Source organism: Aquarana catesbeiana, linkage group LG08 (assembly GCF_042186555.1).
Source record: "Aquarana catesbeiana isolate 2022-GZ linkage group LG08, ASM4218655v1, whole genome shotgun sequence".
Taxonomy (NCBI): domain Eukaryota; kingdom Metazoa; phylum Chordata; class Amphibia; order Anura; family Ranidae; genus Aquarana; species Aquarana catesbeiana.
This window is the reverse complement of record NC_133331.1, coordinates 6,746,930-6,761,106: the sequence shown is the minus strand read 5'-3', so window position 1 is coordinate 6,761,106 and position 14,177 is coordinate 6,746,930. Positions and strand designations below refer to the sequence as shown.

Sequence of the window (14,177 nt, the reverse complement as noted above, 5' to 3'; positions counted from 1 at the left end):
CGGAGCCTGGCGGCAAATTCAAAAAATTGTAAAAATCATAACACATACAGTACTGTAATCTTACAGATAACAGTACTGTATGAAATTATTTCACATGCCTTTTGTCCCCAGTGCTTTGTCGTCCTATGCCCTGCATGCAATTTTATATTATATATACTGTTCTTTCTGCCTGGAAACTGGAGATTGTCCATAGCAACCAAAAAGTGTCCCTTTACGTCAAAAGTAGGGCTGCAACTAACGATTATTTTCATAATCGATTAGTTGGTCGATTATTGTTTCGATTAATCGGTTAATAACCTTACAAAAAAGTGTGGTGTATAATTTAGTTAATATGTAAAGTTTAAAAAAAAAAAGCAATTTATTCTTAACCACTTAAGGACCAGCCTCGTTTTGGATTTTAGGTGTTTACATGTTTAAAACAGGTTTTTCTGCTAGAAAATTACTTAGAACCCCCCAAACATTATATATGGTTTTTCTTCTAACACCCTAGAGAATACAATGGCGGTCATTGCAATACTTTTTTTTGCACCGTATTTGCGCAGCGGTCTTATAAGCGCACTTTTTTTGGAAAAAATTCACTTTTTTGAATAAAAAATAAAAGAACAGTAAAGTTATCCCAATTTTTTTTTATATTGTGAAATATAATGTTACGCCGAGTAAATTGATACCCAACATGTCATGCTTGAAAATTGCGCCCGCTCGTGGAATGGCGTCAAACTTTTACCCTCAAAAATCTCCATAGGCGACGTTTAAAAAAATTCTACAGGTTGCATATTTTGCGCTACAGAGGAGGTCTAGGGCTAGAATTATTGCTCTCGCTCTACCGGTCGCGGCGATACCTCACATGTGTGGTTTGACCACCGTTTTCATATGCGGGCGCTACTCGCGTATGCGTTCGCTTCTGCGCGCGAGCTCGTCGGGACAGGGGGGGTTTTAAAAAAAATTTTTTTATTTTTATTATTTATTTTACAATATTTTATTTATTTTTACACTTTAAAAAAAAAAAAAAAAATTGTGTCACTTTTATTTCTATTACAAGGAATGTAAACATCCCTTGTAATAGAAAAAAGCATGGCAGGACCTCTTAAATATGAGATCTGGGGGGTCAAAAAGACTTCAGATCTCATATTTACACTAAAATGCAATAAAAAAAAAAAAAAAAAAAAAAAGTCATTTAGAAAAATGCCATTTGAAAAAATATGCCTTTAAGAGGCGTGGACGGAAGTGACGTTTTGACGTCGCTTCCGCCCAGCAGTGTCATGGAGACGAGTGAGTGCCATCTTGGCCTCACTCGTCTCTATACACACCACGGCAGAGGACGGGATCGCCTCCGCCGCTACCGACGGCTCCGGTAAGCGGCGGAGGGCACCGGATCGCGGCGGGAGGGGGGGCCCTCTCCCGCCACCGATAAAAGTGATCTCGCGGCGAATCCGCCGCAGGGACCACTTTTATCTGAAAGCCGGCCGCCGCACGAAAACGGGGATACCGGGGTTATGGCAGCTAGCTGCTGCCATAACAACGATATCCCCGTTCAAACTTAGGACGTACATAGTCGTGCGGCGGTCGGGAAGTGGTTAAATATCTCTATGCAGTGGTAAATATAAACAACCAACTATATGGTTAGGGAGCAAAATATTGAATCTAATCTGAGAATAACAGACAGAAGAGATATACTGTAATATACACTATTAGAGGAGATATACTGTATATACACTATTAGAGGAGATATACTGTATATACACTATTAGAGGAGATATACTGTATATACACTATTAGAGGAGATATACTGTATATACACTATTAGAGGAGATATACTGTATATACACTATTAGAGGAGATATACTGTATATACACTATTAGAGGAGATATACTGTATATACACTATTAGAGGAGATATACTGTATATACACTATTAGAGGAGATATACTGTATATACTATTAGAAGAGAAATACCGTTTTTGGCCAGTTTGTTGTTGGGCAGATTAAAAAATACAAATTGCTGCAAAAATGCATTACACGCTTTTCTGCAGCTTCTCCATTGAAGTATATTGAACCAAAAAAGCACCATTTTGCGTTAAAAAAAAAAAAAAAAAAAAAAAAAAAAACGTCCTTGACCCTTTCCAAATACGCAGCGGCTGAAAAAAAGCATAGATGTGAACGTGTCCCATAGAAAACCATGTTAAATGAGCTGTAGTGTGTTTCTGCAAAAAGCACCAAAAAACACAAAGATGTGAACCAGGTCTAAGACGTTTAGTGGTTAAAAAAAAAAAAAAAAAAAAAAAAACTAAAATGAGCCCTTTATAGTACAAAAAAAGCAAATAATCGCTACTGTAAGGGGTCTGTAAGGGGTTCATTTTTTTACTGTAGAACTGTGAAAGTAATATTCACAGTAGTGCTTATTTGCTCTTTTTGTACTATAAAGGGCTCATTTTATTATTTTTAACCCCATTAAGTTACTGGCCGATTAATCGATTATGAAAATAGTAATCGATTAATTTCATAATCGATTAATCGATTAGTTGTTTCAGCCCTAGCCAAAAGTGGCTTTAGACCAGCTAGAAAACAGCGATAGTAAATTAGAACACTTGCAGAATTGAGCGATAGTGAATCGTGGGGAAATTTATTTTATTATTATTTTTATTTTATTTTTTAATTATTTATTTTTATTTATTATGTTATAATTTATGTTTTTGTGTTTCAAACTTTATCACACCCGGGATATCTACTAGACTCTTGTTTGGACAGATTTAAGTGTGTTATTGTTAAGAATTACAGGCCTACAATATAAAACGCCAAATTTCCATGCAAAATAATTGTACCGCTTTCAGCACCTAAAATCCGAAATAATCATCCCGCCAGGGAGGTTAACCACTTACAGACCGCCCGCCGTCGCTATATGTCCGTTGTTTGAAGAGGGATATCATTATGGCAGCAACTAGCCGCCATAACCCCCGGTATCCTCTTCAGAGGGCGGTCCGCTTTCAGAGGAAAGTGGTCTCTGCGGGGGATTCGCTTGCAAGATCACTTTTAATCAGCGGCAGGAGAGGGCCCGCCCCCACTCTCCGGTGCCCTCCGACGCTTACCAAAGCCGGCAGCGGCGGAGGCGATCGTGTCCTGTCTCCGGTTAGGTATGGAGATGAGTGAGGGGGAAGGTCAGGCCTAGGGCAGCACAAAACCTAAATACACTTCTGGTTGGGGGGCCGCCAGTTTGAGACCCCCCCTTGTTTTAAAACAACAAAAATAAACTCCCTACCCCACAGTGGGGGTTGGGTCGATCCAGGTCCGCCAAACCTTATCAAAAAATTTTTTTTAACACAACCCCTGGAAATATAGGTTGCTCTGTAAAATGGCATCAATTATCAAGAATTAATTAGACCGGGGGGGGGGTGGGGGTTGGCAAGCCTTCCATGGCGATCAACCCATCGACCGCGGGAAGCCGGGATGTCGATCGGGAACACAGCCCCACCCACAACACAAAGACCTTTCCCCCAGACACCGCTCTCCTCTTCACTGTAATGTAAAGATCGGGAGAAGTCACAGTACTGGATGGAGGGCGGGGGCAGGAGCCTAGCAACCAATCACCAGCTTGCTAATGTAAAAAGTTAACTGTCAGATCCCGCCCCCCCCCCCCCGCCCTCTATCCAGTACTGTGACTTCTCAATACTGGTGTGAAGGGGACAGAGGACATCGCACAGGGAGGGCAGGGAACATTACAGTGGGGGGGGGGGAGAGGCGCAGAGGACACTATAATGGGGGGTGTAAAGAGGGCACAGGACACCGCAAAAGTAGGAGGGGCAGAGGACCTTACAGGAGCATGGAGGGGGGCAGGACACTGCTATGGGGAGGGGGGGTAAAGGAAAAAAGAGGAAACTGCATGGGGGGGGGCGTGTGCAGGGGACTTTGCATGGGGGGGGGGCAGAGGACACAACAGTGGGGGTGTGTGAAGGGGGCAGAGGACACTGCTTTGGGGAGGCACAGGACACTGCAAAAGTAGGAGGGGCAGAGGACCTTACTGCAGTGTGGAGGGGGGCAGGACACTGCTACAGGGAGGGGGGGTAAAGGAACAGAGGAAACTGCATGGGGGGGGGCACAGGACACTACAGTGGGGGTGTGTGAAGAGGGCAGAGGACACTGCTTGGGGGGGGGGGCACAGGACACTGCAAAAGTAGGAGGGGCAGAGGACCGCACGGCAGTGTGGAGGTGGGCAGGACACTGCTACAGGGAGGGGAGCAAAAGGGACAGAGGAAACTGCATGGGGGGGCACAGAGGACACTACAGTAGGGGGGAGGCGTGGGTGCAGGGGACATTGCAAGGGGGGGGGACACAGGACACTACAGTGGGGGGGTGTGAAGAGGGCACAGGACACTGCAAAAGTAGGAGGGGCAGAGGACCTTACTGCAGTGTAGAGGGGAGGGCAGAGGACACTATTGTGGGGGGGGGGGGTGTATGTGAAGGGGGGCAGGACACTGCTATGGGGAGGCAGACGACACTATTGTATGGGGGGGGGGGATGATGTAAAGGGGTGGAGGACACCAGTGGGAGTGGGGGGGGGGGGGGGGGGGGGGGGGACAGGACACTATTCTGTGTATTTTTTTTTTTTTTTTTAAAGGGCGACCCCCTCCCATTCCTCTGGGGATCTTTGATTTCCTCCATGTTGTCCAGGTAGATCTCAACCTCTGAAAGATTGCCCACCCCTCCACTAAGACCTTTCCAGATGGATGCCGAAGGGGCATTTGACTGTTTCCCAGTGTAAAAGTCTGGCTCTCCCGCCATAAAATAGTAGGGTATTTAGTAGGGTTCTAAGGGCCCTGAGAGGGAACCACCTCCTCCACAAGGCCTAGAACTTTGGCAGACAAAGGTATGGGGGATTGTCAGGAAGTCCGATATAAAGGGAGCGACTTCAGTCCTAAAAAGTCTGAATCTGGCGACACTTCCAAACTATGTGTTGGCCTGGGAAGTGGAGCAAAGCCAGGATTCATCTGAAGAACTGGGATAGATCTTGGCCAGTCTAGCTGGGGTATAACAACTCCTATGAAGGAATTTGAATTGATCGATCCCTCGCTGACACTAAATGTTTGAAGGGTTGTTCCCAAAGCTCATCCCAGTCCCCTCCCCCCTGGATATCTGGTACCTCCGGCACCCACCCCCTCCCTGCATTTAGTCACTGCAGGCGGTGTGTTTTTTTAAAATAGATCCTTATATGTCACTGATAAAGGCTTGGCAAGGTCTTCGGTCAATAGAAGATCTTCAAGGGCGGTAGGTAGAGTCTCTATCCCAATGTCATGAACTTGGATTCAAGAAGCATGTCTCAATTGAAAAAAAGCGGAATAAGTAAGAGTTGGGCAAGTCATGTCCAGCTTTCATTTGGTCAACAATTCCCCTCCCCCTGGTAATACCCCCCTCAAGGTCTTGATACCTTTACCCATCCAAATTATGGATATCCGGCAAGGAATGGAAGTGAGGAAGTTCAGGGTTCATCCAAAAAAGGGGGGAAGAAGGCGACTTGCCCATATAACTAGGGCATGCTACATTCAAGGAGGCCGCCCAAGATTTAATTATGGCCTTAAAGTGGAGGTCCAGGATTTTTTTTCGTTTATTAAAAGTCAACAGCTACAAAAAGTGTAGCTGCTGACTTTAAATAAACAGACACTCACCTGTCCCACGGTCCAGAGATGTGACCGCACAGAGCCTCGATTCCCCTCCCCTCCGCGGCACATCCATTGAAAAGCTTGTGGCTTCACGGCCGGGCGTGCACTGTGCATGCGCGAGTCGTGCTGCGCTCTCCGAGTGGATAGGCAATCTTCTGGGACCTGTAACATGTCCCAGAAAATTGTAGAGAGGGAGGGGCCGCCTAGGCGGACAGTAGTGGGAAGTAAGAAGTGGGACAGGAAGTCCCTAGTCTCAAAACTAGTTACCCCCCCCCCCCCAAAATAAATTACATGCCAAAAGGTGGCATGTAAGGGAGTGCTTAAAACGGAAGTTCAACTTTTGGGTGGAACTCCTCTTTAGCCCGGGTTCACACCTATGCGAATTAGATGTGCGTTTCCGCACATCTAATTCGCATAGCAGGAGAATGTGACTGGCTCCCTATGGAGCCGGTTCACATATCTCCGGGGCGGCTGCGGTGCGCACTGCACAAAAACGCTGTGCGTCTTTGGCTGCATTTCAGGGCCCAATTCAGGCATAGAATCGGCCCTGATTCGTCCCTGAAACGGTGAACAGGGACGCACAGCGCTCCTGTGCGGTCCGTAGCGAATTATGGTGTGAACCCGGGCTTAAGGATTGTATTAATAAAAGAGGATTGTCATGTTTTGAACACATACATGACTTGGGATTTATTATTTTATTACAGTACAAATATTATTGTATTTAATATTGAATATATTATGTTTAGGGCAAATATTTGAGTGTTGTTCCTGTGTGTTGAAATTACACTGACCACTCTATGGCCTGCTGACTGCCATGACCTCTGCCTGGACCCGACCCCCCGTACTGGACCTGACCGCCATGATCCACCCCCCCGCCGGCTGGACCTGACCACTATGACCCCCCCGCTTGACCTGTCCGCCATGACCCCCCCTTGACCTAAGCATGACTGTCCCCCCTGAACTGACCGCCATAACCCCCCCCTTGACCAGACCGCCATGACCCCCCGATGACCTGACCCCCCCCTGACCTGAGCGCCATGACCCCCCCTGACCTGAGCACCATGACTCCCCCTGACCTGAGCGCCATGGTCAGGGGGGGTCATGGCGCTCAGGTCAGGGGGGGTCATGGCGCTCAGGTCAGGGGGGGGTCAGGTCATGGGGGGGTCATGGAGTGGTCACCAATGTAAACAATGTAAACGCAAAGTTCTTCAAAAGGTCTACAACCCGAGTCATCACCCACCTCCTTGTGAGCGGCTGAGTTGGACTCCCAGAATCTCTGGACTTTGCTGAAGGTGAGGTTGGTGCAATCGGAGAGGCCGCTGAGGAAGGTGGCCCCGGATCTTTCTGTGATGGCCATTTCTTCCTCCTCCTCCTCCTCCTCCGGCCTCTTCTGTATGGACAGGGAACCCGCCTGCAGGTCATTGTGCAGCTTTACAGCGTCTCCCATCAGATCACTCTTCCCTGGAGAGCAGAAAAATGAACATCAACCAATGACAGGTGAGGGCACAGGTGTCATGTATGGTGGAGCACAGGTGTCACAAACCTGGAGATGTTTTCACCAGAATGGAAGGACTTTTGAAGTCACTTGCTGACCGCAAATATAACAAAGAAATATAATATATACACACACTATATTACCAAAAGTATTGGGACGCCTGCCTTTACACGCACATGAACTTTAATGACATCCCAGTCTTAGTCCATAGGGTTCAATATTGAGTTGGCCCCGCCCTTTGGAGCTATAACAGCTTCACCTCTTCTGGGAAGGCTGTCCACATGGTTTAGGAGTGTGTCTATGGTAATGTTTGACCATTCTTCCAGAAGAGCATTTGTGAGGTCAGGCACTGATGTTGGACGAGAAGGCCTGGCTCGCAGTCTCTGCTCTAATTCATCCCAAAGGTGTTCTATCATGTTGAGGTCAGGACTCTGTGCAGGCCAGTCAAGTTCCTCCACCCCAAACTCGCTCATCCATGTCTTTATGGACCTTGCATCATGCACTGGTCCAAATCATTTGGTGGGGGGGGGGGGGGGGGATTATGGTGTGGGGGTTGTTTTTCAAGGGTTCGGTTTGGCCCCTTAGTTCCAGTGAAGGGAACCCTTAAGGAGTCACCATACCAAGACATTTTGGACAATTTCATGCTCCCAACTTTGTGGGAACAGTTTGGGGACGGCCCCTTCCTGTTCCAAGATGACTGCCCATCACAAAGTTGGGACCATGAATTTGTCTTGGTATTCTGACGCCTTAAGAGTTCGATCGGTCCTGATGTACTTAAGTTGATCTCTTTTGTTGAGACTCAAAAACGTCAGGAAAGTACAAATACCCCCCAAAAGACCCCGTTTTAGAGAATAGACAGTCCAAGGTATTTAGAAAGAGGCATTGCTGGGTTTTTTTTGGGGTTTCTTAACCACTTCCTGCCCGCCGGCCGTCACATGGCGGCGCGGCTCTCGTCCTGGGTGGACGTCTTATTACGGCTTCTCAGAATGACCGCTCTCCCGGCGATCGGTGGTGTTGTGTGTCAGTCTGACATACTGCTACACCGATCTTTACCGCGTGATCAGCCGTGTCCAATCACAGGTGATCACGTTTTAAACAGGAAGAGACATTGACCGGCTTTTCCTCACTCACGTCTGACAGAGTAGAGGGGAGCCGATCGGCGGCTCTCCTGAAGGGGGGGGGCATCTGTGCTGATTGGTTATCAGCACAGCCCCCCCTTGGATGCCCACCCAGGACCACCAGGATTCCACCAGGTATGCCACCCTAGACCACCAGGGAAATGCCAATAAGTGCCCAGGCAGCTACCAATCAATGCCCTTCCCCAATGCCTGCCAGTGCCATCCATGAGTGCCGCCTATCAATGCCCATCAGTGCCCATCAGTGCCGCCTTATCAGTGCCATCCATGAGGGCCCATCAGTGCAGCTTTTCAGTGCTACCCATGAGTGCCCATCGGTGCCACCTTATCAGTGCCCATCAGTGAAGGAAAAAAAACCTATTTACCAAATTTTATAACAGAAACCAAAGAAAAACTTTTTTTTTTTTTTTTTTTTACAAAATGAACGGTCTTTAGCAACAAATAAAAATCCCCAGAGGTGATCAAATACCACCAAAAGAAATCTCTATTTGTGGGAACAAAATGATAAAAATTCTGTTTTGGGTACAGCTTAGCACAACCGCGTAATTGTCATTTAAACAGCGACAGCGCTGAAAATGGGCAGGAAGGGGGTGTAAGTGTCCGGTATTGATGTGCTTCATTTAAAAAAAAAAAAATTCTTTTTTTTTTTTAAATGATTTATTATATACTGTCACCAGTGCAGTACCGCATTGTCATAGAACTCGTATGGCAGTGATCAGAGACACCGACTGGCGACACTATGTGAAAAAAATAAAATAAAAAATATACAAGTCATTTTTTTTTTTTTTTTATATATATACACAACTATAGTAACACTGAACTACTCTGAAGGGGGTCATCAGGATTTTTTATTTGACACTTTATGATTACCTAATAAAAATAACACACATATATATAAAAAAAAAAAAAAAATTCTCATATCACTATGTCATTTTTTTTTTCTGCTACAATTATTATAAATCCTTATTATATTCTTAAAATGAGTGTTATTCATTTAATATTATTTAAAAAAAAATGAATAATAATTATTATTCATTTTTTTTTAATTATTCATTTAATATTATTATATATATATATATATATATATATATATATATATATATATACACACACACACACACACACACACACACACACACACACACACACATAGTATTATAGTATTTATCGGCACTTTTTTCCCCTTAAAATCAGGGGAAAATCGCGGGTGCGTGTTATACGCCGATCCCCTGCGATCCGGAGCTGTCAGATTTTGAAAATCGCCGACCGCGATTTGAAAATGGCGCCGCCGGCGCCGAAATACACAGTGCCGCTCCTCGGCTCTTCTCGGCCACTTTCGTCTTCACTCAAGCGCCGCCCGAACCTAGCCGAGTGTACTCGGCTAGGTTCGGATAGCTCCGCTCGGGACTACGAGTGGAGCCGAAAGTAAACGAGAGCCGCCGAGAAGAGCTGAGGACCGGAGTTTGAAAGACAGGATGGCAGGGATCACAGGATGCATGGCTGCATTGGGGAAGGCTGCACTGGGGAAGGCTGCAATGATGGGCATTTAAATGTAAGTTTGTAAATGTAAGTTTGTTATACGCCGATAAATATGGTATATATATATATATATATATATATATATATATATATATATATATATATATATATATATATATATATATATATATATATATATACACACCGTATTTATCGGCGTATAACACGCACTTTTTTCCCCTTAAAATCAGGGGAAAGTCGCAGGTGCGTGTTATACGCCGATCCCCTGCGATCCCGAGCTGTCAAAGTGTCAAAATCGCCGACCGCGATTTGAAAATGGCGCCGAAATACACAGAGCCGGTCCTCGGCTCTCGTTTACTTTCGGCTCCACTCGTAGTCCCAAGCGGAGCTATCCGAACCTACTCGGATAGCTCCGCTCGGGACTACGAGTGGAACCGAAAGTGAACGAGAGCCGCCGGAAAGAGCCGAGGACCGGCTCTGTGTATTTCGGCGCCGGCGGCGCCATTTTCAAATCGCGGTCGGCGATTTTGAAGCCCACAAAGCAGGGACAGGGGATCGAAGCCTGCACTGGGGACAAGGCTGCACTGGGGAAAGCTGCACTGACATGGCTGCACTGACATGGCTGCACTGACATGGCTGCACTGGGACATGGCTGCACTGGGACATGGCTGCACTGGGACATGGCTGCACTGGGACATGGCTGCACTGGGACATGGCTGCACTGGGACATGGCTGCACTGGGACATGGCTGCACTGGGACATGGCTGCACTGGGACATGGCTGCACTGGGACATGGCTGCACTGGGAAGGCTGCACTGACATGGCTGCACTGACAAGGCTGCACTGAGAAGGCTGCAATGATCGGCATTTAAATGTAAGTTTTTTTCCCTTCAACTTCCCTCCTAAAAGTTTTTTTTTCCCCTTAAAATTCCCTCCTAAATTGGGGTGCGTGTTATACGCCGATAAATACGGTATATATATATATATATATATATATTTTTTTTTTTTTAAAAATAATATTAAATGACTAATCCTCATTTTAAAAATAATAATAGAATGAGGATTTATAATAATTGTAGCAAAAAAATAAATAAAAATTACTTATTAATTATAATTAAAAAAAAGGGGGGGGGAACAATATTATCATTGTAATTGTTATTTTAAATAATGCTAAAAATAGTGATAGTCTTTCCCCTCCCCCTCACCGGAGCTCCGGCTGAAGAATAGGCTCCGTGCCAGTGTTGCCAACCTCCCGAAGTGAAATTTACTGGCAGGATGTCAAAATTTACAAACGGCACAATTTTTTTTTTTTTTTTTTTTTTTTACTGCCAAAAACAATGAAATTTACTGACAGAACCACATTTTTTTACTGGCACTGCAAAAAAAAGTACCTAAAACTACAGTTTTCATAGCCAAACAGTGCAAATATCAAAATTTCAACTATAAACATATACCTAGTGCTATTAGCAATGTGTTTAGGGTTAAACAAAAGTAAAAAAACATTTCTCCATTTGACATTTAACATTAAATGTGAAAATCAGAGGTGTTCTGTCACATTAGCAACCATGTAAGGTCAGCAGGTTTGCTGCTGCTGCTTTTAACCACTTCAGCCCCGGAAGATTTTACCCCCTTCCTGACCAGAGCGTTTTTTGCGATTCGGCACTGCGTCGCTTTAACTGACAATTGCGCGGTCGTGCGACGTGGCTCCCAAACAAAATTGACGTCCTTTTTTTTCCCACAAATAGAGCTTTCTTTAGGTGGTATTTGATCACCTCTGCGATTTTTATTTTTTGCGCTATAAACAAAATAAGAGAGACAATTTTGAAAAAAAACGCATTATTTTTTTACTTTTTGCTATAATAAATATCCCCCAAAAATATATAAAAAAAACATTTTTTTCCTCAGTTTAGGCCGATCGTATTCTTCTACATATTTTTGGTAAAAAAAAAAAAAAAAAAAAAAAAAAAATCGCAATAAGCGTTTAATAATTGGTTTGCGCAAACGTTATAGCATTTACTAAATAGGGGATAGTTTTATGGCATTTTTATTAATTGGCGGCGATCAGCAATTTTTATTGTGACTGCGACGTTATGGCGGACATGTCGGACATTTTTGACACATTTTTGGGACCATTGTCATTTATTCAGCGATCAGTGCAATTAAAAAATGCACTGATTACTGTGTAAATGGCACTGGCAGTGAAGGGGTTAACCACTAGGGGTGGGGAGGGGTTAAGTGTGTCCTAGGGGAGTGATTACTAACTGTAGGGGGGAGGGGCTGTATGTGTGACGTCACTGATCTCTGCTCCGATGACAGGGAGCAGAGATCGAGCGACACTTGTCACTAGGCAGAACGGGGAGATGCTGTTTACAACGGCAACTCCCCGTTCATCCGCTCCATGAGGCGATCGCGGGTATCCCCGCGGCGATCGAGTCCACGGGACCCGCAAACCCGACTCACGGAGCTCCCGGGCCGGCGCGCGCACGCAATGGCACGGCGGGGAATTCGAATGGACGTACGGGGTACGCCCATTTGCCCAGCCGTGCCATTCTGCCGACGTACATCGGCGTGCGCCGGTCGGGAACCGCTTAAAATTAAACATCTAAACAGTCCGTCCGATCTACAAATACTGTATTTATGCATATAAGCTCCGTTTTTGTGTAGAAAATCGCTTTTAAATCTAAAACTCCGGTGGGTGTAACAAGATTTGTCTTTTTTTTTTTTTTTTTTTTTTTTGCTGATTCGAAAATGATCCGATCCCTGGAGTTTTTGATCCGTTGCACCCCTAGTGCTTAGCACTAAGCCTGCATGCTAAAAATAGATCATTTTATTTTGTGTCCAGTGTGAATGGGCCCTGTTCACACCTGTGTGCGATTTAACGCGTCAGAGAGGATTGCCATTATTTTCTATGGGGTCCAGTTAAACCTGTGTGCTATGCTACTGTGGGTTGGGGAACAGAAAACAAGCCCCCCCCCCCCCACCCTATAGCAACCTCTACTATATTTGATTTTGATCTGGATGAAAAAAAAACACAGAATAATGCACAAAAAAAAAAAAGCAAAATGCAGAAGCAAAAAAGGAGAGAACTAGACAATTGGCTGCGATTTAATAAACTTTGCATTAGGATGTGAAGGTAAATTCTGGGTTCCGTCACAAGAAAATATCGCTCTTATGTGCGTCCGGCACCGATGGGTTTTAGCGCCCTGAGCCATTTTCTGTGGACCCTCCATGATGTTTTTTTTTTATTTATTTTTTTTTTTATGAAGTATAAATGGTTGTAGTTCAAAAAAAAAAAAAAAGTTTCTGAACAATAGACAGTTGCTTAGGCTGTGAACAGATATATTCCTGATTCTGTAATAAATCTCACTATTATAAGGGTGGTGGATGTCATTCGGTGTCCAGCAAGAAGCAAAACCATATGGTGAGCTACTAATAAAATCCAAGCAAACAATGCAAAAAAAAACAAGTCAGAAAGTTCTCTATGTACCTTGATTGCAGCTTTCCTTATGGCACTGCAGGGAGTGTAGTGTAGTGTAGACGTCACGTGAGGCGGCTCCATAGGGCTGGCAGAGGTGTGGGCGCGATAATTGGCTGTGGCGGCGGGTGGGCGGGGGCTGTCACTGGCTCGCTGGGCAGAGGCTGTGCGTGCAGGAGACTCGGCGGCGGCTAAAGATCGGATCTTCTCGGGGATTTCCGGAATCGCGCATGCGCAGTTCTGACACGAGCCGATCGCCGCCATTTTTAGTGCCACTTTTCCCTTACTACGGGCTTTCACGGACACCGGGCTGCCCGTAAATTTACTGGCGGTTGGCAACACCGCTCCGGGCGGCATCCCGGTGTCTCCTCTCCTCCGGGTTGCGGTCGCTGCTGTTGCCCTTTCTTCCGGCGCTTCACCTTCCCGGCCACACCGGAGCGCAGCTTCCCCGACTTCCCCATCAGCACAACTACCGGGACCCGCTGTCTCCTCGGGCGGCCCCGTCCACATCCGGGGATTCCTCCTCCTATGCCCGGGGCTGTGTTGTTGTGCGGTAATGCTGGGACCTGCAGCTCCTCCCCCTCCGCTCCTGATTGGTCAGTCCTCCTCCCCCAAAGCCATCGGGATCTCCACTCACAGCGGCCTCTTGTTGTCACTTCCACCTTCCTGGTTTCCATGGGGATGTCTCATGACAGCGAAGTCTCCGCCCCCTCACTGCCCCCCCGGCGGCCATCTTTGTAACGGTCGTGCCAGTCTGAGCTTATCTCTCATGATGTATAATTAGCAGCACACACACAGTACAAGCTCTATGACGTCACAGTGGTCACATGACCTGCAGGCTAGAAATAGCAGCACACGCAGTACAAGCTCTATGACGTCACAGTGGTCACATGACCTGCAGCCGTTAAGTCTCTGTGCACAGG

General features: G+C 45.8%; 1 protein-coding gene across 2 annotated transcripts in view; it reads right to left on the bottom strand.

Moving 5' to 3' along the window:
- The window catches only part of LOC141105568 (RRP12-like protein), a 305,552-nt gene extending 291,646 nt beyond the window's left edge, over window positions 1-13,906 (bottom strand). Inside the window, exon 1 of one of the 2 annotated variants that reach the window (XM_073595466.1) lies at window positions 13,267-13,906. The gene's annotated coding sequence lies outside the window, so the exon portion shown is untranslated. The remainder of the gene's footprint in view (window positions 1-13,266) is intronic. The other variant, XM_073595463.1, reaches the window with a different exon arrangement.
- Window positions 13,907-14,177: the final 271 nt, after the last annotated feature.